The sequence below is a fragment of the Somniosus microcephalus genome, unplaced genomic scaffold (genome assembly GCF_052327205.1).
Source record: "Somniosus microcephalus isolate GS21.2 unplaced genomic scaffold, FLI_Smic_1.0 unresolved_chr1, whole genome shotgun sequence".
Lineage (NCBI taxonomy): Eukaryota > Metazoa > Chordata > Chondrichthyes > Squaliformes > Somniosidae > Somniosus > Somniosus microcephalus.
In genome coordinates, this window is record NW_028225179.1 from 124,307,334 (window position 1) to 124,334,931 (window position 27,598).

The following is a 27,598-nucleotide window of genomic DNA, read 5'->3' on the forward strand; positions in this document are numbered from 1 at the left end:
AGGGTGAACGGCCACTTGAGACGTGGGGTTGGTTGGTCTCGGGTTTTGATGCCCACCCAGTTTTCTGAGGTGGACAAAATGAACACCATGTGTCGGGAAGTGGTGTGGGGGGGTGGGGGGTGAAGTGGAACCTGCAGGACTGGAGCGGTGCTGACCGTGAAGTATCTGCTGCCTGTTCAGCAATGAACAGTGATCAGTCAATAGGCGTTCCATGCTGAGCTCTGCTGCCAATCAATCTCTCTCTCTCGCTTCTCCTTCTTCCCTCCTCTTTCTCTCTGTGCCTCTTGTCCCCTTCCCTGCATCTCGCCCTGCACCTCTACCCACCCCTTCACCTCTTTTTTTCCTCCACCCCATCACCCTTTCCCCTCTTCCCCCATTCTCCTCTCCCTACTCTTCCCGTCTCCCTGCAACTCTTTCCCCCCTTTTTCTCTCCCCGCGTCTCATCCCCCCCCCACTGCATCTCTCCCCACTCTTCCCCTCGTCTTTCCCTCTGCCCCTCTTTCCCCCCTCGTCCCCTCTGTCTCTCCTCTCTGCCCCCCCCCCCCCCCCCCCCGTCGCCTCTTTTCCCCCCTCGGCCTCTCTCTCCTCTCTCTCTCTCTCTCTCTCTCTCTCTCTCTCTCTGCCTCTCTCTCTCTTTCCCCCCCCCCCCCCCCTCGGCCTCTCTCTCTCTCTTTCTCCCCCCCTCGGCCTCTCTCTCGGGGTCTCTCACTCTCGGCCTCTCTCTCTTCTCGGCCCACCCCACCTCATAATGAAAGCAGGTGGCCATTCTCTGCTGAGAGTGCTGTCTGTATCATTGCCCAGCTGTGTGTGTGGCTGTGTCTGTCCCTGTGTGTATTTACTGGGTGTCTTTACATGTCTGTCTGCGATGGATGTGTTGCTCGGGGTGGGTCAAGCTCTTGTTTGTTTTGCAAATTCTTCCCGGGAGGAAGTGGCAGTGCCTTTCCTCTGGGATGTGAGTTTTTTTTTACTTAAATCTACCCGAGGGGCTCCTGGGATCTATTCCACTGGGAGATGTGATGGCTTTATCTCAAACTTGCACTGGGGCCTCGATTCTATCCCTGGTTTCAGTCAGTCTGCGTGTGTGTGAAGAGGGCATTGGCTGGCATGCGTATGAAGTCCAGGGCGAGGAACGGGTAGTAGGTGGCCCACTTTTAAAGGGAGGGGCGGGGGGGGTGTGGGGGTGTTCATGCTTGTGAAGGGAAGGCCTGTGTATCACAGAGTGCCAGGGGATTGGGTGTGTGTCATGAAGGAAGGCACCAGGAGAACTGTGTGGAGGGAGTTGTGTCAGAGGCCCTACACTTGAACAGGTCGTGTGGGGTCACTCCATTCAAAGCAGAATGGTGAGAGTGTGTCTACAGACTAGGGAGGGGGGGAACCTGCATTTTAAAATTTTTGGGGAACTTGACGGCCATTAGGTTTTGCATCAGCCCATTCTGAAACTCTTCAATGTGGAGTTGAAGCCCATTGTTGGCGTTGGGAGTGTACTAAGTGCAAAGAAAACAAAGGGAGACTTGCGTTTCTGCAGCGCAGTTCAGGATGTCCCAAAGCACTGAGGTACTTTTTGAAGTGTAGTCACTGTTGTAATGTGGGAAACGTGAAAGCTAATTTGCGCACAGCAAGCTCCCATAAACAATAAGGTGCTAAATGACCAGATAATCTGTTTTTGATGGTGTTGGTTGAGGGATAAATATTGGCCAAGACATCGGGGAGAACTCCCCTGCTCTTCTTCGAAATAGTGGCCGTGGGATCTTGTACGTCCACCTGAGAGAGCAGACTGTTCTCATCTGAAAGACGGCACCTCTGGCAGTGCAGTGCTCCCTCAGCACTGCACTGCACTGGAGTGTCAGCCTGGATTGTGTGCTCAAGTCTCTGGAGTGGGACTTGAATCTTCTGACTCGGAGGCAAGCGTGCGACCCACTGAGCCATGACTGACTGACCTATTGGGTGAACGCTTTGCAAAGGCACCTTTCCGATTCCTTTTGGAGACTTGCCAACTGGCGGTTAACGTGGCTTTCCCCAGTGTCTCGGCGGGTGAGTGTGCCGCGCGGTCTGCTATTGTACCGAGCAAGAAGCTCCCGCGTTCAATCCCGACTCTGTGCCATGCTAGCTGAGCACAGGTGGAGTAACTGCTTCCCATCCCTGGCATCATCCTTGACAGTGTCAGCTGTGACTCGGTGGGTAGAACACTCGCCTCTGAGTCAGAAGGTTGTGGGTTCAAGTCCCACTCCAGAGACTTGAGCACAAAAAGCTAGGCTGACACTCCAGTGTGGGAGGGCTGCACTGTCGGAGGTGCCGTCTTTCGGATGAGACGTTAAACTGAGGCCTTGTCTGCTGTCTCAGGTGTACGTAAAAGATCCCATGGCCACTATTTTGAAGAAGAGCAGGGGAGTTATCCCCAGTGTCCTGGGCAACATTTATCCCTTAATCAACATCACTAAAAACAGATTATCTGGTTGTCATCACATTGCTGTTTGTGGGAGCTTGCTGTGTGAAAATTGGCTGCTGTGTTTCCTACATTTCAACAGTGAGTCCACTTCAAAAAGTGCTTCGTTGTAAAGTGCTTTGCGACATCCGGTGGTCGTGAAAGGCGCTATATAAATGCAAGTTTTTCTTTAAAAAGACCCGGGTGAAGAACCACATTGGGCAAGAGATCCCTGGCATCAGATAGAGTCATAAGAGTTATACAGCACAGAAAGAGGCCCTTTGGCCCATCCTGTCCACGCCGGCCATCAAGCCCTGTCTATTCTAATCCCACTTTCCAGCACTTGGCCCGTAGCCTTGTATGCTATGGCATTTCAAGTGCTCATCTAAATGCTTCTTGAATCTTGTGAGGGTTCCTGCCTCTACCACCCTTTCAGGCAGTGAGTTCCAGATTCCAACGTTTTTCCTTAAATCCCCTCTAAACCTCCTGCCCCTTACCTTGAAACTATGCCCCCTGGTTATTGACCCCTCTACTAAGGGGAAAAGTTCCTTTCTATCTACGCCCCTCATCATTTTGTACACCTCAATCAGGTCCCCCCTCCGCCTTCTCTGCTCCAAGGAAAACAACCTCAGCCTGTCCAGTCTCTCTTCATAGCTGAAGTGCTCCAGCCCAGGTAACATCCTGGTGAATCTCCTCTGCACCCTCTCTAATGCAATCACATCCTTCCTATAGTGTGGCGACCAGAACTGCACACAGTATTCCAGCTGTGGCCTAACCAGCGCTTTGTACAGCTCCATCATAACCTCCCTGCTCTTGCCTTCATTAGCCGAGGCATTGAATATAAGTATCCCATATGCATTTTTAACCACCTTATCTACCTGTCCTGCTGCCTTCAGGGATCTTCAGCCTTGAGCCTTGGCTGGGGAATGGTAGCCAGTCTGGAAGAAAGAGTGTCAAAAGGGAATGGCGGAGGTAGAAAGAGTAGAGGCTGCGGGCGTGAGTTGAATTTTCTGCTGGTTGGATGTGCCTGAGATGAGTGCAGAATGAGCGGACACGGGAGCATCAGCGGCAGCATGAGCCCTCCAGGTGGTGTACTGGTCTGCGGCACGGTGGCATAGTGGTTAGCACAGTTGCCTCACAGCGCCAGGGACCCGGGTTCAAATCCGGCCTCGGGTGACTGTCTGTGTGGAGTTTGCACATTCTCCCCGTGTTTGCGTGGGTTTCCTCCGGGTGCTCCGGTTTCCTCCCACAGTCCAAAGATGTGCGGGTTAGGTTGATTGGCCATGATAAAAATTGGCCCTTAGTGTTAGGGGGGATTAAATACGTGGGGTTACGGGGATAGGGCTTGGGTGGGATGGCTGTCGGTGTAGGGACTGGGTGCTAGGGTTTGGATGATCAGCCATGAATCTCGTTGAATGGCGGAGCAGGCTCGAAGGGCCGAATGGCCTACTCCTGCTCCTGCTCCTATCTTCTATGTTTCTATCACGTGTAGAGGGAAAGCCGTTCATGCTTGATCTGGCTCTAACACTCGCCTTTCTCCTGCTCTGGGACATCATCCCCCTCCGCATGTGTGAGAGTATGTAGAATCGTAGAACTTCACAGCCCAGAAGGAAGCCACTTGACCCATTGAGCCTGTGTTTGCTTTTTTGCAGGAGCAATCCAGAATGAATCCCTCCGCCCTGCTCCCCCCGCCCCCCCCCTCGTAGCCCTGTATTTTCCTCTGCTTTCAAATGCATGTCCGATTTTCTCTCAAAGCTCTAATGCTCCAAACACCCTCTGCGTGAAACAATTCCTCCTCAGCCCCTCTCCATCAAGACCCATCATAATTTTAAAAACCTCCATCGAATCTCCCCTTGGCCTTCCTTGCTCCAGTGAAAATGGTCCCAGAATCTCAAGTCTGTCCTCGTAACGAGAATTTCCCATTCCTGGCATCATCCTGGTGACTCTATCCTATTGGTTTTGTGTCCTTTCCACGATGGGCCAACTGCATTTCCCACTTTTGCTGGGCCAATGGGATCCAGAATGTAGTAACAGTTTTCATTTATATAGCACCTTTAACAGAGTAAAATGTCCAATGATGCTTCGCACAAGCGTAATAACAGAAAAATAGACACCGCGTCAAATAAGCGATTTTTAGGACAAGTGACCGAAAGCTTGGTCGGAGTGGCAGGTTTGAAGGGATGCGGTGGGGCTTTGAAGGGGTGCCGGGGGGGGGCTTTGAAGGGGTGCCGGGGGGAGGGAGAGAGAGAGAGAGAGGGAGAGAGCGTGAGGCGGAGAGCTTTAGGGAGGGAGTTCCGGAGCTTGGGGCCTAGACAACTGAGGGCACGGCCGTCAATGGTGGAGTGATTTAAAAATCGGGGATGCGTAAGAGGCCAGAGAGTTGGAGGAGAGTGGAGACCTTGAAGGGTTGTAGGGCTGGAGGAGGTTACAGAGATAGGGAGGGGGGGTGAGGCCATTGAAAATGAAGATGAGAATTTTAAAACTGAGGCTTTGAAAGGCAACATAGATCAGCGAGCGCAAGGGGTGATGGCCACTTGCATTCTTTGTTTCTTCCGATTATAAATTGGTCAAGCTGTGGCCTATGAATCTCTCAATTCCCCAATCTGAGCCGAGTGGTTTTTTTTTTAGAACAAAATGTTTCCAGTTGATTTTGTTTCTCCTCTCCTCCAAGTGCCGACTCTCACTGGGCCCCAGTTGCATCGAGCATCAGGTGCCTCAGGTGTGCGTGGTCACTCTACCTGGGTGTTGGCATCACAGCCCTGTGTTTGCCCAACCTCGTCGCAGGCCACTTTCCACCCGAGGTCACGGAATATCTCTCTGTTCCCAGCTCGGGAATGCCGGGAAGGGAGACAGGAGTCCTTGTCTGTGTATATTCTGGCATCAATCTCGCTTGGGATACAAGTGTGCGAGTCGACTGGCGCCTCTCCAACGGGGTCTGGATTTGAGAGTATATGTGTATATATAGGCGAGCCCGAGTGCAGCTCATATATGGAATAGCAGACACACTGTAAACAAGGGCTAAAGGAGAAGCAGCTGACTGGCGATTGGCCTGTGGATGCATTGGGGCTTCCCCCAGCCCACCCCCATGCTGATTGAGGGTACATCGTGATTTGTGTTGCTCTCCGTTTTCTGCTCTGTTGTCACGTTGGGCCTGACTCCTCTTGCAAGCCAAGTGGTGACCTCTTCGGAATCCAGGCTGCGATGCTCTTCAGACAGCCAATACTTTTGCAGTACAGCTGTGCAGCGAGTCTTTTTAAAGATAATGTCTCCCTTCCTCCCGTCGTAGATGCCTGTTTTTACATCCGGCCCAATCTTCTTTTCCAAAAAAACCGGGCGGGATGTAAAACGGCCGGCTAATTCGCGAATCTCCCCTTTTGCGCTGTTGCTCAAGCTCCATTTCGGCCCCGTAATCCAGGCCACTATTGATTCTTCGACCAACCTCACTAAAACCATGTCACTTAGCTCGTTGCTGTTTGTGGGAGCTTGCTGTGCACCAATTGCCTGCCGCGTTTGCCTACATTCCAATGATGACGACACTTCAAAAAGCACTTTGTTGGCTGCAAAGGGCTTCGGGACGTCCTGAAGCTGTGAAAGGCTCTGTGAATGCAATTACAGCAAACTCTCTCGTTTAAACGGCACCTAATCAACCGTAATTCTTTAATAACCGGCTAAATAGATAGCCAGTAATCTTGGCGAATCCATCCATTTTTCGTTTTTCTGAGTTTCCCACGGTGGCCGAGTTAGTCACTGGTTTTTTAATTTTTTTGTGTTTAAAAATTGCCTACCTCTCTGTTATCTGGAATTTTTAATCAACCGGCACCATCCCGGTCCTATCAGTGCCGGATACGAAAAAGTTTACTGTACTTTCCTTCTCTTTCACTCGCTCTTCAACTCGCACGGGCTGCTCGTTTTCACTCTGCGAGTGTGGACCCGTGTTAAAGTGCCCCAGCCAATACCCTTGGGGTCACCCACTGGTGACAAATCCCAGGGTGGGGTAGTTTCATGTGTCTGATTTCATGAGGATAGAAAGGTGACGGAGATTAAAAGTCCTTTGTTTCTTGAGGCAAGGATAAAAAAAGCACCGTCTTGTGAGGTGACAGTTACTTGAGGGCAGAAGCTTGTTTGCATTACATTGTGCCTTAAATATCAATTGGATAGAAAGTAGCGCGGAGCCCCTTGGGGTAGGGTGAGAACAACGACGAGTTGCATTTAAGGTAGCAGAATGTCCCATGGTGCTTCAGAGGAGCGTTATTACACAAAACTTGACACCGAGCCAGCTAAGGAGACATTAGGACCGGTGACCAAAAGCTTGGTCAAAGAAGTAGCTTTTAAGGAGCGTCTTAAAGGAGGAGAGAGAGGCGGAGAGGTTTAGGGAGGGAATTCCAGAGCTTGGGGCTTGGCCAGCTGAAGGCACAGCCGCCAATGGTGGAGCGATTAAAATCGGGGTAATTCATCCCGTTTGACCGGGTCCATCCATAGTGAGCCTACAGTCTTCTATTCCCCCCCACCCCATGGCACCCAATGAGTTTCTTAAACAATTCTAATGTTTCTGTCACCAGTGCCCTACTTGAAGTACATTCCATGTGTCACACATTGTGTGTGACGGACATCCTGAATTGGCCTTAATCTGAGCCTTTCCCCTGTCTGAGCCCGTATCCCCCCCTCCCTTTGAAGCAGTCTTTCCGCAGTTATCTAAAGATAAGGGGTAAGCCATTTAGGACAGAGATGAGGAGGAATTTCTTCACCCAGAGAATGGTGAACCTGTAGAATTCTCTACCACAGAAGGCAGCGGAGGCCAATTCATTAAATAGATTCAAGAAGGAGTTGGATATATTTCTTACAGCTAAAGGGATCAAGGGGTATGGGGAGAAAGCAGGGACCGGGTACTGAATTTGGATGATCAGCCATGATCGCATTGAATGGCGGAGCAGGCTCGAGGGGCTGAATGGCCTACTCCTGCTCCTATGTTCTATGTTTACCGTTTTCCACACCAGCTAATCCTCGGGTGCCGACGCCACCGCTGTAGCTGCCGATGCGGCCAACGTACAAGAGAACGGCCCAGCAGCTTCAAAGAAGCTGACTGCTCGAGAACGGCCCTGAGTACGGACCGGAGACGTGTGAGCGTGCAGTGCGGAGTTAGTCTGTCACAACTTCGAGACCCTACGTTTTCTATCACTTGTCTCGTGGGGGCTTGTGGTTGAAAACTGCAGGGATTTTCCATCATCGTTTCTGTTGCGGAATTGCGAGCTTCTGTGATGTGCACTGGTACTCTCTGTAAAAGTGGCAAATTATTGTGTTTCTAAAGGTTGGCATAGCGCACCCGTCTTCCCCCTCCCCTCCTTCCTCAACTCCTGTTAGCACCCTTCCCTCTTTCCTTTCTCTCTTTTTCCCCCCCCCCCCCCTTCCAAGGTAGTGTAGGCAATCTTCTTCAATTGTCCCCCCTACCAAGTGAACACACTTTTTTCTCTTTCCATCCCCCGCCCCCAGTTCCTGTTGGCCTCCACCGCTCTCCCCCACCTCACCCATTGCTGTTCACCCCACCCCCCCGGTCCAACCTTAAACTGCTTATTGAGGCGATCAATACTATCGGCAGATCAGAGCAGTGGCTTCAGGTAGGGGCGGGGTGAAGTTGGGAGTTGCTTATATTTTCATAGTGTGGAGATGCCGGAGTTGGACTGGGGTGGACAAATGTAAGAAGTCACACAACACCAGGTTATAGTCCAACAGCTTTATTTGAAATCACAAGCTTTCGGAGCGCTGCTCCTTCGTCAGGTGAAGTGGAGAAATGCATAAAGACACAGCTTATAGTCAGAGAATCATGTCAGATGTTTACAGGTAAACATCTGACATTATTCTCTGACTATATAAGCTGTGTCTTTATGCATTTCTCCACTTCACCTGACGAAGGAGCAGCGCTCCGAAAGCTTGTGATTTCAAATAAAGCTGTTGGACTATAACCTGGTGTTGTATGACTTCTTACATTTTCATATGCAAATGAGGGCAAGTGGAGCTCTCAACAGCAATAACAACTTCTGTAGCACCATTAATCTAGTAAAACGTCCCGAGGTGCTTCACGGGAGCAATTCCCAAACCACATTTGACACCCAGCCACATGAGATATTGGGACAGGTGGCTCGGTGAGAGACGGAGGTTTTAAGGAGCCTCTTAAAGGAGGAGAGAGAGAGAGAGAGGCAGAGAGGTTTAGGGAGGGAATTCCAGAGCTTGGGGCCTAGGCAAGGCTGACTGCGCCAAACGTCGATGGGTTGGCATCTTGCCTCCTCTGGGAGGCTGCAGCTTCTGGCAACTAAATCTAAATCCCGCAAACTGGAAGGAAAGCGTCCAGTACTGTACAAAAAGCAATCCTGCCCACTGAAGTATTCTTCCTCGAGAATGGATGGGCGAGGGAGGAAGGGCTGGCTATAATGTAGCACGACTTTAACAGCAGCCCAATAAAACTGGGACGCCTCGCAAGTCACTCATTGCCTTCTTAAAGCACCCCCAGAGTGATATAATTTCATTCTTTAGCACCAGTAATCTGTGAGTGCGCTGTGATGAGTGTAATTTTAAACATGTTTGACAGTATATCGCACACTGGAGGGTGGCAACGTGTAGGATCCCACGTTTAACACAATCTTTAATCAATATGAGCTGTCAGGGGCTGTGCGGTGTGGGAAATCCCTTGGTGTTGATTATGTTTAGAGGGATCATGGAGAGCAAGGCCCAAGCCTGCACTGCGTAATCGCCTCCAATTCATTCTCCAGCCCCTTTTGCTGTCCGGTGGCAGATCTCAACTCGCCAGCTACAGCGCAGGCACCAGTTCAATTTAAAGTGGGCCGTTCAATCCCAAGCTGCTTTTTTCTTCCCTCTCTCCTCTCCTGCAGGTGTTTGGGGTGGCGGGTGTCGGGGAGGTGTGGGCGTGGGGAGGCTTCAGGCGCTTCTTACTAACTCGACCTCGGCACGGGAGCCGAGTGTCGGCTTCAGCTCAGCGGGCAGCACTCTCTCTCGCTTCCGGGTCTGACGGTCCTGGGTTCGAGTCCCTCTCCAGAGACTTGAGCACTAAATCCAGGCTGCCACCTCTGGGCAGCGCTCCCTTGGCACTGCACTGTCGGAGGTGCCGTCTTCTGGTTGAGACGTTGAACCGAGGCCCCGTCTGCTCTCTCGGGTGGATGTAAAAGATCTCTTAGCACTATTTCGAAGAAGAGCAGGGGAGTTCTCCCCGGTGTCCTGGCCAATATTTATCCCTCAATCAACATAACAAGAACAGATTATCTGGTCATTTTCACATTGCTGTTTGTGGGAGCTTGCTGTGCGGTAAATTAGCTGCCGCGTTTCCCACATTACAACAGCGACTACACTTCAAAAAGTACTTCATTGGCTGTAAGACGCTTTGGGACATCCTGAGGTTGTGAAAGGTGCGATATAAATACAAGTTGTTTTACTTTTTTTCCATTCAACTGTCTCCCCCCGACTGAGACGAGCAAAAAAGCGGAAACTGCTGGGTACTCGGGGCAGGTCAGTCGGTATCCATGGAGGGACAGACGAGCAAAAGTTTTGCACATAGGCCTTTTCGTCCGAACTGATCGGCTACCTCAGCACAGAGCACGATTGAATCTGGGACCTTCGCAGTCGGTGGTGGCGTAGCAGCAAGGCGCAGTTGGCGATTGTCAAAACATCTCCACTCCTGCCTCAGCCCGTCTGCCGCTGAAGACCACATCCATAGTTCGGCTGCCTCCAGACTCGACTTCTCCAATGCTCTCCTGGCCGGACTCTCATCTTCCACCCTCTAATCTTCAGCTCATCCAAAACTCGTACCAAGTCCTGCTCACCTATCACCCCTGTACTCGCTGATCTACACTGGCTCCTGATCGAGCAATGCCTCAAATTTAAAATGGTTAATGTTCAAATACTGCCCCCCCCACCACCCCGACCCATGGTCTTGTCCCTCCCTATCTCTGTAACCCCCGACAACCCTACGCGATCTCTGCGTTACTCCAACTCTGGCCTTTTGTGCATTCCTCCACTTCCTTCCCTCTACCCTTGGTGGCCGTGCCTTCAGCTGCCGAGGCCCTAAGCTCTGGAATTCCCTTCCTCAACCTCTCCGCCTCTCTACCTCTCTCTCCTCCTTTAAGAGGCTCCTTAAAACCTGCCTCTTTGACCAAGCTTTTGGCCACCTGTCCTCCTAACTCCTTACGTGGCTCGGTGTTAAAAATGTTGTCTGATATCGCTCCTGTGAAGCGCCTTGGGACGTTTTACTATGTTAAAGGTGCTATATAAATACAAGTTGTTGTCTGCTTCTGGCAAATAGCTTCAACCATAACCTTTCTCGCTCTCAGGCTCTAAATTCCTCTTTGGAGAAAAATAGGAATTTATTTATTTAAAATCAGAGTTAAGAACACGCTAGTAAAATGGTGGGAATGCGCGATTGGATTTTATTCCGGTTGAATTACTTTCGAAGGAGAACAGGCATTCTCCTATTTCCCTATTTGCAAGCTCCCTCCCCTCCTGCCTGCCTGGCTTCCCAACGTCAGCGGAGAGTTGGGTTGTTGAGGCCCTAAATTCAATAGCTGAACAAATATTCACCGGGGAATGTCTTTCATGGATTTTTTTGTTGTTGTATAATTTGTTTTAGAACACAGAAAGCTGTTAAATGAAATGACCAATTAATGGGCAGATTAAAAAGAAAGACTTGCATTTCTATAGCGCCTTTCACGACCACCAGACATCTCAAAGCGCTTTGCAGCCAATGAAATACTTTTGGAATGTAGTCACTGTTGTAATGTAGGAAACGCGGCAGCCAATTTGCGCACAGCAAGCTCCCACAAACAGCAATGTGATAATGACCCAGATAATCTGTTTTTGTTATGTTAATTGAGGGATAAATATTGGCCAGGACACCGGGGATAACTCCCCTGCTTTTCTTCAAAATCGTGGCCGTGGGATCTTTTACGTCCACCTGAGAGAGCAGACGGGGCCTCGGTTTAACGTCTCATCCGAAAGGCGGCACCTCTGACAGTGCAGCACTCCCTCAGCACTGCACTGGGAGTGTCAGCCTAGCTTTATGTGCTCAAGTAATTACGATCCTACAGTGATGGTGGGCTAGTGTGAAGATATTGACCTCTGTGCGCCTTGACTGCATGCTTTCTGAATCCCTACAGCACTCCGAGATATCTGCGTTCCTCCAATTCTGGCCTCTTGAGCATCCCCGATTTCCTTCGCCCCACCATTGGCAGCCGTGCCCTCAGCTGCCAAGGTCCAAAGCTCAGGAATTCCCTCCCTAAACCTCTCCTGCCTCTCCACCGTTATTTCCTCCTTTTTAAGATACTGCTTAAAACCTACCTCTTTGACCAAGCTGCCCGAATATCTCCTTCTGTGGCTCTGTGTGAATTTTTGCTCGATTTACGTTCCTGTGAAGTGCCTCGTGATGTTTTACTACATTACAGGTGCAAGTTGTTGTTGTAATGGAGCCCACCCCGATTCCCTGTCCGTTGAAACGATTGGATGCAAATTCGAACATGTTCCATTGGCGGGTGTGCGCTCATGTCTGCCCGGTTTTCCCATCTTCCCTCCGTGCAGGAGATCAAAGATCCCCGGACTCGGACACGGGGGGGGGGCGGGGGGGGGAAGTTTACTGAATAAATCTACAGTTCCCAGAAACCCATGCCTCAGTGCAGCAATTTGATACCAGCCCATCAGCAGATCGCTCCGTGTTCTTGACAGTGTGGTTGGGTAGTGGCCACGAGGTAGATGCTTCTCAGTTGCTGATTTAAGATGTCAATCAGGCTGGCTGGCAGCGACTCTTAGTTTTGTTGTCACGCCTCCTGCTTGACGCATGGAAGGGGAAGTGGGCTGAAGGTGGGGCAAAAAAAGAGGAGGGTACCTTTTCGAGATACCTGTGGGCAGGAAGAACATAACATAAGAAATAGGAGCAGGAATAGGCCACTTGGCCCTTCGAGCCTGCTCCGCCATTCAATAAGATCATGGCTGGTCTACCTCAACTCCACTTTCCTGCACTATCCCCATATCCCTCGATTCCCTAAATATTCAAAAATCTATCGACCTCTGTCGTGAATATACTCAATGACTGAGCCTCCACAGCCCTCTGGGGTAGAGAATTCCAAAGATTCACCACCCTCTGAGTGAAGAAATTTCTCCTCATCTCAGTCCTAAATGGCCGACCCCTTATTCTGAGACTGTGACCCCTGGTTCTAGACTCCCCAGCCAGGGGAAACATCCTCCCTGCATCTACCCTGGAAGGAAGTGCAGGCAAATGGAGAAGGAACAGATGAGTTTGGAGGATGCTGTGCGGCAGGGAGAGCCTGGAGAGTGCGGTGTACAGATACTCTTTTATTATTCGTGTATGGGATGTGGGCGTCGCTAGCAAGGCCAGCATTTATTGCCAATCTCTTAATTGCCCCTTGAGAAGGTGGTGGTGAGCCGCCGCCTTGAACCGTTGCAGTCCGTGTGGTGAAGGTACTCCCACATTGCTGTTAGGTAGGGAGTTCCAGGATTTTGACTCGGCGACGATGAAGGAACGGCGATGTACTTCTAAGTCAGGATGGTGTGTGACTTGGAGGGGAACTTGGAAGTGGTGGTGTTCTCATGCACCTGCTGCCCTTGTCCTTCTAGCTGGAAGAGTTCGCGGGTTTGGGAGGTGCTGCCAAAGGAGCCTTGGCGAGTTGCAGCAGTGCATCTTGTAGATGGTACACACTGCAGCCACGGTGCGCCGGTGGTGGAGGGAGTGAATGTTTAAGGTGGTGGATGGGGTGCCAATCAAGTGGGCTGCTTTGTCCTGGATGGTGTCGAGCTTCTTGTGTTGTTGGAGTTGCAATCATCCAGGTAAGTGGAGAGTATTCCATCACACTCCTGACTTGTGCCTTGTAGATGGTGGAAAGGCTTTGGGGAGTCAGGAGGTGAGACACTCGCCACAGAATCCCCAGCCTCTGACCTGCTCTTGTTGCCACTGTATTTATGCGGCTGGTCCAGTTAAGTTTCTGGTCAATGGTGACCCCCAGGATGTTGGTGGTGGATTTGGTGACAGTAATGCAGTTGAATGTCAAGGGGCGGTAGTTAGACTCTCAATTGTTGGAGATAGTCATTGCCTGGCACTTGTGTGGCGCGAATGTTACCTGCCACTTATCCTGCATTGTCTCTCTTTTCACTGCAGTGCAAATGGGGAGCAATATAGTGGAAACAGCACTATGAAATGAGGGATGGGAAAGCCTCATGTTCGCTGCTGCTCACTGGGCTCCCACTACTGCTGTAGCCTGTAATACTACTGCATCAAGAACTTGCACTTATGGAACACCTGCAACGTAGTAAAACGTCCCAAGGTGCTTGACTGTCGTGCAATCAGACGAAAAGAAATTGAGCCCAAGAAGGAGACATTAGGTACAGATGACCAAAAGCTTGGCCAAAGAGAGAGGCTTCAAGAAGTGTCTTGAAGTAAGAGCGAGGGAGCGATCGAGAGAGCGACTGAAAGGTTCATGGCAGGAATTCCAGAGCTTAGGTGGCTGAAGTCACGGCCGTCAACGATAACAACAACAACAACTTGTATTTGTATAGCGCCTTTAACGTAGTAAAAGGTCCCAAGGCGCTGCACGGGAATATTTTAAGACACAAAAATTTGACACCGAGCCACATGATGAGATATTAGGACAGGTGACCAAAAGCTTGGTCAAAGAGGTAGGTTTTAAGGAGCGTCTTAAAGGAGGAGAGAGAGGCGGAGAGGTTTAGGCAGGGAATTCCAGAGCTTAGGGACTGGACTGGACAACAGAAGGCACGGCCACCAAAGGTTGAGCGATTATAATCGGGGATGCTCGAGGACAGAATTAGAGGAACGCAGATATACCTGGGTTGTGGGGCTGAAGGCGATTACATGGATAGGAAGGGGCGAGGCCATGGAGGGAGTTGAAAACAAGGATGAGAATTTTGAAACCGAGGCAGCGAATGAAGCGTCTTCGAGAAAATGAGAATTCCAGAGCTGGGGGCCTGGACGGCTGAAGGCACGACCGACGATGGTGAAGTGGGGGGATGCGCAAGAGACCAAAAATGAAGGACTTCTAAAACAATAAACGATAGTTTGAGTGTAAGTGGCGGGCAGAAAAGTCAGCATAAAAGCAGATGGCTGACTGAAAGCAAAAAAGTTAGGTAAGATGACAAATTCACAACGGATGGTGGAATACTCCAATTGATAAGTCAACAATTTAGGTATCCATTTATGTTGTTGATCGAAACTGAGGAGAGGGGATACGGTCCAGTGACACCCAGGCCGTCTCTCTTTTCCGATGAAGGATCTCGCTAATTGCCACAGGCAATAATAAAAAAGCAGCCGGGATTTAAAAAAAACAAACTATGCGGGTTCTTGGAAAATTGGCACTGGTTAGCCGAATGGAACGCCCCCTGTGTGTCGGCACCAGGAAGCTGGCAGACTGAGTTACGGGCAGTGTTTACACCTCGATCTGCAAGAGGAGTCGGAGCGTAAATAATTAATGAAGAGCTGCACATTATTAGTGCAATTAAACTGCAGGGTGGTGGGGCTGGGGGAGGGGAGAGGATTCGGCTTCTCTCCGCACACAAGAGAACGAGGCATTGAGAACGGCTCCAGGAAGACACTGGGGCTTTGTCCGGTGAGTCTTCAGTGGAATTTGGACCGTTGCCAACGGGAGGAAGAGTGGCGGGCGGGCGGGGAAGGTTTGTGAGGTGGAAATAAAAGAACCAGTTTGTTTAATATTACCAACGACAACAACCAAAAAAACCAACCACCACATTACAGCACAGAAAGAGGCCATTCGGCCCATCGTGTCTGTGCCGGGCCTTGAAAGAGTGATCCAATTTATCCCACCCCCCCATCCCTTTCCCCGTGGCTCTGCAAATCTTTCCTTTATAAGTATTTTTATCCAATTTCCCCTTTTGAAAGTTGCAATTGATTCTGCTTCCGCCGCCTTTTCAGTCAGCACATTCCAGTTCATCATAACTCCCTGCGTAAAAACATTTCTCCTCATCGCCTTCCCCTGGTTCTTATTGCTAATTATCTTTAAATCTGTTTCCTCTGGTTAATGACCCTCCTGCCACTGGTAAGTTTCTCCCTATCTACTCTCATCAACACACCCCATAATCACGATCCCAAAAGTACCTCCCAAACCCGCGACCTCTTCCACCTAGAAGGACAAGGGCAGCAGGCGCATGGGAACGCCACCACCTCCAAGTTCCCCTCCAAGTCACACACCATCCTGATTTAGAAGTATATCGGTCGATCCTTCATCGTCGCTGGGTCAAAATCCTTGAACTCCCTCCCTAACAGCACTGTGGGAGTACCTTCACCATATGGACTGCAGCGGTTCAAGAAGGCGGCTCACCACCTTCTCAAGGGCAATTAGGGATGGGCAATAAATGCTGGCCTTGCCAGCGATGCCCACATTCCATGAACGAATAAAGGAAGAAAAAAACTTGGGCACGCACATCCTCTTTTCTGCTACGCAACCCGCATGGATTCAAAGCCAAAGCGAGCTTCACGGGATGGAGCTGCCCAAAGCTTCTAGTGGCCTCTGCTGCTCTCACTGGGACTGGCACAAGGCCTGTTTTTGTCCCTGTTGGCCAGGTGCAGGAAACGAGCCCTTCCCCCCCCCCCCCCCCCCCCCATCGTATATGAGTCATAGAGCTATACAGCACAGAAAGAGGCCCTTCGGCCCATCGCGTCCACGCCGGCCATCAAGCCCTGTCTAATCTAATCCCATTTTCCAGCATTTGGTCCGTAGCCTTGTATGCTATGGCATTTCAAGTGCTCATCCAAATGCTTCTTGAATGTTGAGGGTTCCTGCCTCTACCACCCTTTCAGACAGTGAGTTCCAGATTCCAACCACCCTCTGGGTGAAAAAGTTCTTCCTCAAATCCCCTCTAAACCTCCTGCCCCTTACCTTGAATCTATGCCCCCTTGTTATTGACCCCTCTACTAAGGGAAAAAGTTCCTTTCTATCTACCCTATCTATGCGCCTCATAATTTTGTACACCTCAATCAGGTCCCCCCTCAGCCTTCTCTGCTCCAAGGAAAACAACCCCAGCCTGTCCAGTCTTTCTTCATAGCTGAAGCACTCCAGTCCAGGTAACATCCTGGTGAATCTCCTCTGCACCCTCTCCAAAGCAATCGCATCCTTCCTATAGTGTGGCGACCAGAACTGCACACAGTATTCCAGCTGTGGCCTAACCAGCGTTTTGTACAGCTCCATCATAACCTCCCTGCTCTTATATTCTATGCCTCGGCTAATGAAGGTAAGTATCCCATATGCCTTTTTAACCACCTTATCCACCTGTTCTGCTGCCTTCAGGGATCTATGTACATGCACACCAAGGTCCCTCTGATCCTCTGTCTTTCCAAGGGTCTTACCATTCACTGTGTATTCCCTTGCCTTGTTAGTCCCTCCAAAATGCATCACCTCACACTTTTCAGGGTTAAATTCCATTTGCCACTGCTCTGCCCATCTGACCAACCCATCTATATCGTCCTGCAGACTGAGGCTACCCTCCTCGCTATTTACCACCCCACCAATTTTCGTGTCATCTGCGAACTTACTGATCATACCTTTTACATTCACATCCAAAGCATTAATGTAGACCACAAACAGCAAGGGACCCAGCACCGATCCCTGCGGTACCCCACTGGACACAGGCTTCCAGTCACAAAAACAACCTTCGACCATCACCCTCTGCCTTCTGCCTCTAAGCCAGTTTTGGATCCAATGTGCCAAGGCACCCTGGATCCCATGGGCTCTTACCTTCTTGACCAGTCTCCTGTGCGGGACTTTATCGAAAGCCTTACTGAAATCCATGTATACCACATCCACTGCACTACCCTCATCCACTCACCTAGTCACCCCCTCTCAAAATTCAATCAAATTGGTCAGACATGATCTTCCCTTGACAAAGCCATGCTGAGTATCCCTGATTAATCCTTGCCTCTCCAAGTGGAGACTAATTCTGTCCCTCAGAATTTTTTCCAATAATTTCCCTACCACTGATGTTAGGCTCACTGGCCTGTAATTCCCTGGTTTATCCCTACTACCCTTCTTGAATAATGGTACTACGTTAGCTGTTCTCCAGTCCTCTGGCACATCCCCTGTGGCCAGAGAGGTTTTGAAAATTTGTGTCCGAGCCCCTGCAATCTCCTCCTTTGCCTCACATAGCAGCCTGGGATACATCTCGTCTGGGCCTGGGGATTTATCCACTTCTAAGCCTGCTAAAACCGCTAGTACCTCCTCCCTCTCGATGCTAATATGTTCAAGTATATCACAGTCCCCCTGCCCGATTTCTATGCCTACATCGTCCTTCTCCATAGTGAACACAGATGCAAAAAATTCATTTAAAACCCCACCTACATCTTCTGGCTCCACACACTGATTGCCACTTTGGTCCCTAATGGGCCCTACTCTTTCCCTAGTTATCCTCTTGCCCTTAATATACTTATAAAACACCTTAGGATTTTCCTTTATTTTGCTTGCCAGTGTTATTTCATGGCCCCTCCTCACTCTCCTAATTTCTTTTTAAATATCCCCCTGCACTTTTTATACTCCTCTAGGGCTTCCTCTGTCTTTAGTCCTTTGTATCTGCCAAAAGCCCCCCTTTTTTTCCTAATCCATTCTCGTATATCCCTTGACATCCAAGGTTCCCTGGGCTTGTTGGTCCCACCCTTGACCTTTACGGGAACATGTTGCCATTGTACTCTCTCAATTTCCTTTCTGAAAGACTCCCATTGCTCCGTTGTGGATTTTCCTACAAGTAGCTGATCCCAGTCCACTTTGGCCAGATCCTGCCTTATCATATTAAAATCTGCCTTCCCCCAATTTAGAACCTTTATTTCCGGTCCATCTCTGTCCTTTTCCATGACTACCTTAAATCTCACCGAATTATGGTCACTGTCACCAAAGTGCTCACCTACTAACACTTCTACCACTTGCCCGGCCACATTCCCTAGAATTAGGTCCAGTACCGCCCCCTCTCTTGTAGGACTTTCTGCATGCTGGCTCAAAAAGCTCTCCTGGATGCACGTTAAGAATTCTGCACCCTCTAAGCCTTTCACACTCTGACTATCCCAGTTAATATTGGGGAAGTTGAAATCCCCCACTATTATTACCCTATTATTTGCACATTTCTCTGAGATTTGCCTACATATCTGTTCCTCTATCTCCCCCTGACTGTTTGTGGGCCTATAGTACACTCCCAGCAAAGTGCTTTCCCCCTTTTTGTTTTTAAGTTCTACCCATATGGCCTCATTAGATGAACCTGTTAATATATAATCTCTCCTTACAGCAGTAATTGACTCCTTAATTAATATTGCGACACCCCCTCCTCTTTTGCCCCCCCCCCCCCCACTCTGTCTCGCCTGAAGATTCTATACCCTGCCGGAATATTGAGCTGCCAGTCTTGCCCCTCCCTCAACCATGTCTCTGTGTTAGCAACAATATCCTACTCCCATGTGTTCATCAACACCTTCAGTTCATCCACCTTATTCGCAAGACTCCTTGCATTAAAATAAATGCCATCCAGCCTTGCCCTACTCCCTTGTGCCGTTACATATTTGCTCTGCCTTCCAAGCTGACTTGTTTTTTCCTCTATATTTGGCTGTACATCACCCCCTATTATAACTCCACTGTATCCCATCCCCCTGCCAAGTTAGTTTAAACCCCCCCCCCCAACAGTGCTAGCAAACCTCCCCGCAAGGATATTTGTCCCATTCTGGTTCCGGTGCAACCCGTCTGACTTGTACAAGTCCCACCTTCCCCAGAAGCAGACCCAGTGATCCAGGAAACTAAAGTCCTCCCTCCTGCACCAACTCTTTAGCCACGCATTCATCTGCTCTATCCTCCTATTCCTATACTCACTAGCACGTGGCATCGGGAGTAATCCAGAGATTACAACCTTTGAGGTCCTGCTCTTTAATCTGCTACCTAGCTCCCTAAATTCTTGCTGCAGGACCTCATCCCTCTTCCTACCCATGTCGTTGGTCCCAATGTGAACCACGACCTCTGACTGTTCACCCTCCCCCTTCAGAATGCCCTGCAGCCATTCAGTGACATCCTTGACCCTGGCACCAGGGAGGCAACAAACCATCCTGGAGTCACGTCTACAGCCACAGAAACGCCTATCTGTTCCCCTTACGATAGAAACCCCTACCACTATTGCTCGCCCACTCTTTTTCCTCCCTTCCTGAGCAGCAGAAGCACCCCTGGTGCCAGGAAGTTGGCTGCTGCTACCTTCCCCTGGTAAGTCATCCCCCTCAACTGTATCCAAATCAGTATACCTATTTGAGAGGGGGATGACCACAGGGGTCCCCTGCACTACCTGCCTGCTTCTACTGCTCCACCTGATGGTCACCCATTTCCCTTCTGCCTGTGGAGCCCTTACCTGCGGTGTGACCAACTCACTAAACGTGTTATCCAAGACCCTCTCAGCATCGCGAATGCTCCAAAACTCATCCATCCGCAGCTCCAGCGCCTCAATGTGGTCTGCTAGTAGCTGCAGCTGGATACATTTCCAGCACACATGGTCATCAGGGACACCGGCAGTGTCCCTGAATTCCCACATAGCGCAGGTGGAGCATAACACACGGCCGGGCTGTCCTGACATGACTTACCCTTTAATTAATTAATTTAAATTAATTCAATACCACCAATTAAAGATAAACTCTAGGGCGCTTGTATGGCAGAAGTCCCCGCTACACCAGTTCAAATATGAACTTACCTTTGCCGTTAATCTCGCCGCCTTTGGTTTTAGGGCTGATTACACTTTGCTCCTGGTGGCCAACCTTGCTGAATCCGGCAGCTTTATATCGGGGCTGCCCCCCAGAAGCTTCAACATCAGGGAACCCCTTTTTTGAGGCCAATATACAATTGCATTTACACAGCGCCTTTCACAAGCTCTGGACATCCCAAAGTGCTTTGCAGCCAGTGAGGTGTTTTTTGAAGTGTCGGTGCTATTGGAATGTAGGAAACGCAGCCGCCAATTTGCACACAGCAAGATCCCACAAACAGCGCCGTGATAATGACCAGACCGTCGTCTGTTTTGGTCCTGCAGATTGAGGGATAAATATTGGCCCCTGGACATCGGGGAGAACTCCCCTGCTTCTCTTCGTATACTGCCGCGGGATCTTTTGCGTCTACCTGAGAGGGCAGACGGGGCCTCGGTTTGACGTCTCATCTGAAAGACAGCACCTCCGACAGTGCAGCAATCCCTCAGCACTGCGCTGGGAGCATCAGCCTAGCTTTTGTGCTCAAGTCTCCGGAGTGGGGACTCGAACCCACAACCTTCTGACTCCGGCGAGAGTGCTGCCCATTGAGCCACAGCTGATGCAGAAAAGCGGCCTAAAAATAAGATAAACATTTAGTTCATTAAAAATGAGTCAGAATTCTGTTCTCGGCTCCACCCTTTAATCTGGTGATGTCATGGCGGTGACGCCCATGATATTGACACGAGCCCGAGGCTTATCTGCTGTGAAACGGCACTGACCATATCTGTTCCTGATTATTGTGGGGCCTGAGCAGCCGAGGGTGGATTTAGCTTTACCTATCACCCAGTGTCCTCATCAAACTCGGTCCCAGCACCAGGGACCTGGGTTTTAATTTTTAAGAAAAGACGCCAAGCCAAACAAGTACGGTAACATCTCTGGGCACACGTGCCTACTTTCTATGCTTTCCTTCCCCTTTAAGGTTGGTGCTGCTGTACCGAGGGAGGTTTTCAGATAGGCCTTGGTAGGCAAGGAGAAGAGAGGGAGGTGGCTTTGTATTGCTATGGTTTCAGTCATACTGTAAAAGCTGCTTTATTTTTTTGCACTGCTATGTTCAATATCTTTTACTGTTTTGCCGACTTTCCTTTTTTTCCCCACTCTTCTCAAGTGGCTGACTCTTGCTGGGATAAGGATGCTGGCTGCCTCTGCCCAAGGGGATAGGTCTTGACATGTGAGCTCAGAGGCTGAGTGTCAGCAGAGGCCTAGCCCAACCTGATTGCCTGGTGTCCCACCCGAATCTGATCCTGTCCAAACCTGGCGTGCGCACACAAGAATTAGGAGCAGGAGTAGGCCGTACGGCTCTGATACCTGGTTTGGCCATCCATTTGCTATGTAATCGTACACCTTTGACATAATTGGGTCACGTTTGGTTGCCCCAGCAATCTCTTCAGCTGTGACTGACAGCTCATCAATGTATGAGAAATAGAACACTTCTTCCTTATTGGGTGTAACTTGTGATGGGGTTGGCAACCTGGACATAGCATCAGCATTACTGTGATCAGCGGATCGTCTGTACTCAATGTCATACGTATACGCTGACAAAATCAAAGCTCATCTCTGCATTCGGGCTGCAGCTAAGGTTGGAACTGGGGACTTTGGATGGAAGATTGCTGTCAGGGGCTTATGGTCAGTAACTATGGTAAACTTCTGACCAAACAAGTATTTGTGAAACTTCTTGACCCCAAAAATCAGTGACAAAGCTTCTCTTTCGATCTGCGCATAATTCCACTCACTGGCGCCGAGGGTGCATGAAGCAAAAGCAATTGGTTTCTCCTCCCCACTATCTGGTACATGAGAGGTCACTGCCCCAACTCTGTACAGAGAGGTGTCACACGCTAGCTTGATCTCCTTAGATACATCATAGTGAACTAACATGGTACTCTCTACTAACTGGCTTTTACACTCTTTGAATGCTGTGTCGCATTCTTTTGACCACTTCCAAGGGACCTGTTTCCTCAACAGTTCACTCAGTGGATGTAACGATGTAGCCAAGTTTGGGAGGAACTTTCCGTAATAATTCAAAAGACCCAAAAAATGATCGAAGCTGAGAGACATTCATGGGAGTGGTTGCATTTCTGATTGCATCCAGCTTTCCCTTGGTTGGACGTGAACCATCTTTGTCTACTCTGTGCCCTAAGTACTCCACTGAGTTTTGAAACAACTCACTTGTTAGCTGTCACTCGTACTCTGCTTCTCTAGCCGTTTAAGCACTTCTTTCAACACCTCATCATGGATTTGCCTGTTTGGTGCTGAAATGAGCATGTCATCCAAATAACACACTACCCCTGCAATTCCTTGCAAAATTTGGTTGATCACCCTCCTGGAATATGTCTGGGCCAGAAGACACTCTAAATGGTAGAACTGATATAGGCCTCGGTGAGTATTTATAGTCAAGCATAACTTGGACTCTTCTTCTAACTCCAGTTGTAGGTAGGCATTTGTTAGATCTAACTTTGAAAAGATCTGGCCACCTGTCAGCATTGTGAACAAATCTTCCACATTTGGCAACGTATTGGGTACATTACACTCTAGAACCTGGTTTACGGTTACCTTATAATCACCACACTACCTTACCTTACCATCTGACTTGGGTACAACAACAATGGGTGTAGCCCAATTACTCAGATCTACCTTAGAGATAATGTTCTCAGTTTCTAGTCTTTTGAGTTCTGGCTCAACTTTCTGCTTGAGTGCCTATGGGACGGGATGTGGCTTGCAGTAAACTGGTCTTGTCTCTGTGGTGTATGTGCCTTTAAGAGCAATTATGGTGTATGTGCCTTTAAGAGCCCCAGGTGTGCGTAATGCCGGTAATTGCCACTTGGGCTATATAAGCCTGTGTATTGTATATATCCTTTAGAAACCCCCCCCCCCCCCCGAGACTTGCTTAGTAAATACCTATGAACCAACTCCTGTCTTCAGTGTCTTTATCTACACACGGACACTACAGTGGTGACGAAGTGGAAACGGACTTACCTGCAATTCGGCAGCACCTCAAGGACATCGATTCCTCCAGCGTCCAGAAGACTCAAGGAAGTAAGAGAAACTGTGGTTTCACCAGCTGGCCAAGCTGGTGACAGGTACTGCGCTAATCCTTCCTGGGCGTCAGGCTGGAGCTCCAGCGGCGGGCTCTACAGCTGAGACAGGCAGCGAAATCGGAGGCAAGCAATAACGGACTGGGAGGGTGCACTCGAGAGACGGCCGGCGCGGCAAGCAGGTCAGCGTTTAGACCTCCGTCGGGAACGAGTCTCCAACAGTGAATAAACGGAAACCACAGTAAAACAGCGTTGTTATCGGTAGCAGCGGCGGGAAAGCGCGGGAAGCGCCATATCGTTGCTACAGAGGAAAAAAAAAAGCGCGGGAAGCGCCATATCTTTTCTGAAATGCCTAAATCTGGTAATATTGAGGCTTTTGATGGCGAAATAGAAGATTGGACCACATACGTGGAAAGAGTAGAGGTTTATTGCACTGCAAATGGAATAACAGATGAAAAAAAAGCTTCAGTACTTCTGAACTTAATGGGCGCGAAGACATACGGGCTGTTACGAAATTTAATCACTCCAGCCAAACCAAAGGACAAGACTTTTGAAGAAATTGTTGATACCCTGCAGGAGCATTTAAACCCAACACCGCTGCTGATAGCGGAACGATTCAAGTTCTTCAAGAGAAATCAACACAAGAATGAAAGTAACGCTGATTACCTAACCGAATTAAGAAAGCTATCAAAGTACTGCCAATTCGGAGCAGGACTATCGGATTATCTTCGAGACAAATTTGTTTGCGGTCTCTTAAGTGAAGGAACACAAAAAAGACTGCTTTCTGAAAAAGATTTAACATTGGACAAAGCTTTCAGTATGGCTGTATCATACGAAGCAGCAGCAAAAGGAGCTGCAGAGATACAACAAGAGACACAGGACTTCGGCACCCATAAAATGACACAGGAGTTCGGAAGATGTTATCGCTGCGGCAGATCCACCCATAACCAGAGGGACTGCTGGTTCAAGGGCAAAGCATGCAGGCAATGTGGTAAGATTGGACACATTGCACGGGTATGCCAATCTGGACAAAATAAATCCACTGACAGAAAACAAAAAATCAATAAAGAAAAGTACAGGAAGGTACAAATGATGACGGACAATAGCTCCGAAGACCAGAATAGCGATAGCAACTCCGGAAACAAGAGACTAAGCTGTCTCAAATTACATAATGTACTTGCCAAAGAGGATTACCAAACCATTTGGGTTACCCTCACAATAGCAGGGTCCCCAGTTAAAATGGAGCTAGATACAGGATCAGCTCTAACCGTAATAAATCGACGAGATTACGAGAGGCTATTTTCGCATATACCTCTAAAAGACACATCCATTATCTTAAAAACATATACGGGGCAGAAAGTCTACCCCAAAGGAAAAATAAGGGTGCCTGTGGTATACCACGGCAAAGAAATACAAAAGTTGTATTTATACATTCTACAAGATGGTGGTCCACCGTTGTTGGGACGTGAATGGATAAGGAAGATACGTTTAGACTGGCACTCCATTCAGGCACTGACGGTGACCAGTAAGGAAAAAAACGATGATGACATCATACCTGAACGATTAAAAGACATCTTGGCCAATGCCAAAGAAGTGTTTCAAGAGAAACTAGGAACCTTGAAAGGCATCACCGCCTCAATAAAAGTGGAAGATACAGCAATTCCAAAATTTTTTAAGGCAAGACCGGTGCCATACGCAATACGTCCGGCAGTCGAGGCAGAGCTGAAGAATTTGGAAAAGGCAGGCGTATTATCCAAAATAGATTGGAGCGAATGGGCAACACCCATCGTTCCAGTCATGAAAAAAACATTGAAAAATAACTCTGAGGAACAGAAAAAAATTTGCATCTGTGGGGACTTTAAGGTGACTGTAAACCCGGTCCTTCACACGGTACAGTATCCTCTTCCGAGGATAGAAGATATTTTCGCCTCACTATCCGGAGGGAAACGTTTCACAAAAATTGACTTGGCACAGGCATATCTACAGATGGAGGTTGAGGAGACCTCTAAAAAGTATCTCACAATAAACACACACAAAGGCCTGTACCAGTACAATCGACTGGTTTTTGGAATAGCATCAGCTCCAGCTATCTGGCAAAGAGCTATGGAGCAAGTCCTGCAAGGGATTCCGGGGGCTCAATGCTACCTAGACGACATCCTTGTAACAGGAGAAAACGACAACGAGCACCTTGCCAATTTGGAGCAGGTGCTCACTAGGCTGAAAGAACGGGGCCTACGAGCAAATCGCCCCAAGTGCGAATTTTTCCAAAATCAGATATCATATTGTGGCCACATAATTAATAAGGAAGGGTTGCATAAGTCACCTGAAAAAATTGAAGCAGTTATAAAAGCCCCAGCACCTGAAAATGTTTCACAATTAAGGTCATTCCTGGGATTAATAAATTACTATCATAAATTTTTACCGAACTTATCAACTATTCTACACCCTCTTAATGATCTTCTACAGACAGGAGTGATTTGGAAATGGAACGAAGACTGTAAACGTGCCTTCCATAAATGTAAAGACTTAATCACATCCGAGAAAATTTTGGCTCATTACAACCCATCACTACCAATCGGACTGGCGTGCGATGCATCCCCTTACGGCATAGGAGCGGTATTGTCCCATAGATTCCCTGATGGCTCGGAACGGCCGATAGCTTTTGCGTCACGCTCATTGAACTCAGCTGAGCGTAACTATGCCCAGATAGACAGGGAAGCACTCAGCCTGGTATGGGGAGTGAAGAAATTCAACCATTACCTACACGGACAAAAATTTACCTTGCTGACTGACCATCAACCCCTCATCTCCATATTCAACCCTAAAAAAGGTGTCCCCATTATGACGGCACAAAGACTACAGAGGTGGTCCCTTTTTCTAGGGGCACACCAATACAACATTGAATACAAAGGGTCAAAACAGCATGGGAATGCTGACGGTTTATCACGCCTACCGTTGCCAACGATAGAAGAGGCACCTACAGTAGACCCAGTAGAGATATTCCACTCTACCATAGTGGAATGTCTACCGGTGACAAATTCTGCCATTGAAAGGGAGACAAGAAATGACCCTACTCTCTCACGGGTCTACGATTTAACAGTGAAGGGATGGCCAGCACATGGCGAACCACTGTTGCCAGCATTCTCGCAAAGAAGAGAACAGCTGTCAGTGTGCCGAGGAACCTTGATGTGTGGATCCAGAGTGGTGATTCCACCCAAACTCCAGGATAAAGTGCTAAAGGAGCTTCACGAGGGGCATCTGGGTGGAGTGAAAATGAAGAACCTAGTTAGGGCGTTTGTATGGTGGCCAGGTATCGATGGAGACATCGAAGACATGACCAAGAGCTGCCTAGGATGCCAGAAGGTCCAAAATGCTCCGCCACAGGCCCCTCTACATCCATGGGAGTGGCCCTCATCTCCCTGGCAAAGGGTGCACATCGACTTTGCTGGTCCATTTATGGACTCAATGTTCTTAATCGCAGTTGATGCACACTCCAAGTGGCCGGAGGTAATAAAGATGTCCTCCACCACCACGGAAAAAACCATCACAGTATTAAGGACCATATTTGCCAGGAATGGGCTGCCGGAGCAGATATGTTCTGATAATGGACCGCAATTTGTGTCCGAAGAATTCAGAAAGTTCTTAAAGAACAATGGGGTAAAGCACTACACGTCCGCCCCATACCATCCCGCCACCAATGGATTGGCTGAAAGGTTTGTCCAGACCTTCAAGAAGGCCATCAAGGCCATGGGTAATGAAGACATAAAACTTCAGCACAAGGTGGATAACTTCTTATTTGCATATAGGAATGCAACGCATATGGTTACTAACCAAACTCCCGCCATGATGTTCTACAATAGAAACCTAAGATGCCGGCTGGATTTGGTCAAGCCCAACATCCGAAGGGACGTGGAGAACCGGCAGTTTCAGGGCATGAATGAAAGGCCAACTAGGGCCTTCCAGATAGGCCAACCGGTTTTGGCCCGGGACTACCGTACCGAGAAATGGCAGCCTGGAACTATCTGCACACGATTAGGACCACTGATGTATACCGTGGACATCGGAGACAGCATAATAAGGCGCCATGCTGACCAAATCATCAAGTCATCCGAAAAGGGACAACCTACACCACCACTCTATACATCTAACGATGAAGTAGAGATACCCATATCTACCTCCGATCCGGTGATACTGGAGCCCGATGAACCCGACACTGGCCTTCAAGCCGAATCAGCCTTGCCAGAAGAACCTACTACACCACCAGAAACTACTACACCCCCGAGGCGTTATCCGGACCGAGTCAGGAAGCCTCCTGAGAGACTAACTTATAATTAATTAATACAGCAATGTTTATTATTTTTATAACATGTA

General features: G+C 49.0%; 2 protein-coding genes across 3 annotated transcripts in view; one reads left to right on the plus strand and one right to left on the minus strand.

Annotated features, from left to right (window-relative positions):
* LOC147095800 (vesicle-trafficking protein SEC22b-like) overlaps positions 1–27,598 on the minus strand; it is a 523,236-nt gene that overhangs the window by 438,211 nt on the left and 57,427 nt on the right. The window lies entirely within an intron of this gene.
* Positions 1–27,598, plus strand: part of LOC147095802 (pre-B-cell leukemia transcription factor 2-like) — a 113,413-nt gene that overhangs the window by 29,476 nt on the left and 56,339 nt on the right. The gene's annotated exons all lie outside the window — the stretch shown is intronic.